Below are 3194 nucleotides of genomic sequence, written 5' to 3'. Positions count from 1 at the left end.
AGCTTACTATGTATTGAAAATCCTTCGGCCTGAGTTTCCTGAGTGCTGGGATGGTAATACACTAAGCTATTATCTTCCTTTTAATTTGTCTATTTTAAGACATTTCTTTAGCTAGGCTTTTGTTGTTATTTTGCTATCAACAATACAGGTTCTTACTACACAACCCAGATGGTTGTTTCAGAACTTGCCATCCCCCTGCCTTGGAACCTCTTTAGAAGCTGGGATTATGGGTGTGTCCCACTATGCCTGGCTATTTTGTTGTTGTTGTTTGTTTGGGGAGTTTTTTAGAGTGTGTGTGTGTTTTGTTTTGTTTTTTAAAAAGGGTCTCACTTTGTGACATTAAGTTGCTTGGAACTCAATTTGTAGACCAGGCTAACCTCCAAGTCACCTCCCTCAGCCTCCCAAGTGCTGGGATTAAAGGCCTGTGCCACCACAAGGGCATTTTCATTTTCCTTGAAGAGACTGGTTCTTGCTATATTTGCCTGATTTGGCCTGGAGTTCCTAGGCTCACAGCACTTGTTGGCTCAGCCTCCCTTGTCGTTTGAACCATAGATGGCGCCACTTCACTACCCTGATATTTTTGCTACCAACTATTGATACGGATGATTTAAAGATAGTATCTGCTTATTCTTAATGATGTCATTGCCTTTGAGGTAAATTGTCACAGCTGAAGTGGTACCTACTTCCAGAGGCAGCACAGGCAAAGAGAGCAAGTATCCTTCTTCCTTGTCCTTGATATAAACTCCCAGCAGATGGTGTGGCCCAGATTAAAAGTGGATCTTCCCACCTCAAAGATCCTGATTACAAGTGGGTCTTCCCACTTCAAATGACTTAAGAAAACCTCCCTCAGCCAGGCAGTGATGGTGCAGCACTTGGGAGGCAGAGGCAGAGAGGTGTCTGAGTTCGAGGCCAGCCTGGTCTACAGAGTAAGTTCCAGGACAGCCAGGGCTATACAGAGAAATTTTGCCTTAAAACAAAAATAAAAGGGCTGGTGAGATGGCTCAGCGGGTAAGAGCACCAGCTGCTCTTCCAAAGGTCGTGAGTTCAAATCCCAGCAACCACATGGTGGCTCACAACCACCTGTAATGAGATCTGACTCCCTCTTCCGGGGTGTCTGAAGACAGCTACAGTGTACTTACATATAATAAATAAATAAATCTTTAAAAAAATAAAAATAAAAATAAAAGCAAAACAACCAACCAAGCAAACAAACAACAACAACAAAAACTCCTCCCTCCCAGGTGTAGCTAGCTGCTTGGATATTCAAGTTGACAAGCAAGAATGGCCATCACACAGGGGATCAGGTGCTGTCTTCTTGCCTCCTCCTCAGGCAGCAGGCACACACCAGGTACACAGACATAGATGTAGCAAAACATCCATAGACATAAAATAATTGTTTGAGACAGGGTTTCTCTATGTAGTCCTGCCTGTCTTGGAACTTACTCTGTAGAGCTTCTTATGCACAGAACCTCTTATCTGTCTCTCAAGTGCTGGGATTAAAAGAGTACATTGCAATTCGTAGCTCAATAAAATTTTTAAAAAAAGTTAAACAAAAATAAGCTAGCTTATTACTTTCCTAAAGAAAAAAAAATTGGGTATAATAGTGCATGCCTTTGATTCCAGAATGTGGGATACAGACACAAGCAGATCTCTGAGTCCCAGGCCAGCTAGAGCTAGAAAAAATTGTTAGGAGCACTTGTTGCTCTTCCAGATGACCCAAATCTAATTCCTAACACCTACACGAAGGCTCATAACAGTCTGTAACTCCAGTTCCTGCTAATCTATCATAAAGTACTTTTTACAATACTACTACTACTATTACTACTTACTATTACTACTACCACCATTGCCATCATTTTATGTATGAGTGCTTTGCCTGCATGTAAGTGTGTGCCTGCTGCCCATGGAGGTATCAAGTTTTCCGGAGTTACAAAGGGTTGCTAAGTGGGACTCAAACTCAGGGCTTCTGGAAGAGCAACCAGTGCTCTTAACCACTAAACCATCTCTCTGGTTCCATTTTTTAATTATAAAGATTACAAAAGAATGAGAAGAATATTTGGTATATGTATTAAGCGATAACATCAATCTTATGTTCATCTGATGTAATGACTCCTAAAGACAAAAAAAAATTCTCTCTTTTTTTTTTTTTTCAATTTTTATTAGCCAGGTGGTGGTGGTGCATGCTTTTAATCTCAGTACTTACGAGGCAGAGGCAAGCAGATCTGTAAGTTTGAGGTCAGCCTGGTCTACATAGGAGTTCTAGGATAGCCAGGGCTGCACAGAGAAACTCTGGGAAAAATAAACAAACAAACCAACAAACAAAACTGGTGTGGTGGGTCATGTCTTTTAATCCCAGTATTTGGGAGGCAGAGGCAGGCGGATCTTTGTGAGTTCAAGGCCAGCCTGGTCTACAAAACTGAAATCCAAAATAGTCTGGGCTATTAATAAGTCTTTTCCAGTCGCAGACTTCAAACAGGGTGACTTCTAGTTCTCTTTAGCCAGTTCTAGGGCCACTATATTCATCCTGAGTTTTTCAACATTTTCTTACAACTCAGAATTGTCATTCTTTTTATAAATTGAAAAAAATTGAGACATTGTCATTCTTTATATAAATTAAAACATTTTTTTTTGAGAAAGGGTATCTTAGGTTTTTTTTGGTTGTTGGTTGGTTTGGTTTGGGTTTTTGAGACAGGGTTTCTTTGTGTCCCCACTCTATGGACTAGGCTGGCCTTGAACTTGCAGAGATTGACTGCCTCTGCCTCAAATACTGGAATTAAAAGCATGCACTACCACCTGGTCTCTGTCTCTGTCTGTCTCTGTCTCTGTGTCTCTCTCTGAGACAGGAACTCATTATGTAACCTAGACTGGCATGGGTAAAGCACTGATCTTCCTGTTTGAGCCTCCCAAGGGCTAGGGTTACAGGTGTGAGCCACCGGTCCTGGCTGCTCCTTTTTCTGAGCAAAGGATCCCAGGTCAGCTATTTAAATAATCCTCCAGACTTTCCTACCTGTCACTAGTAATGCCCAGGCCCCTCCCTCAAATGATATGCTAAGAACAACTCTAGAGGTTGTTCTTCCAGGATTTGGCTGCGGAGTATGCAGGCCAGCCCTGGAGCCTCTAAGACTCACCCCATTTCTCATATTTCAAGCTCTGTTTGCAAAGCACTCAAAGCCACCACACTAGCATCTCAGGCC

Source organism: Mastomys coucha, chromosome X (assembly GCF_008632895.1).
Source record: "Mastomys coucha isolate ucsf_1 chromosome X, UCSF_Mcou_1, whole genome shotgun sequence".
NCBI lineage: Eukaryota > Metazoa > Chordata > Mammalia > Rodentia > Muridae > Mastomys > Mastomys coucha.
The sequence above is the reverse complement of the archived record's forward strand: the minus strand, read 5'-3'. Positions refer to the sequence as shown.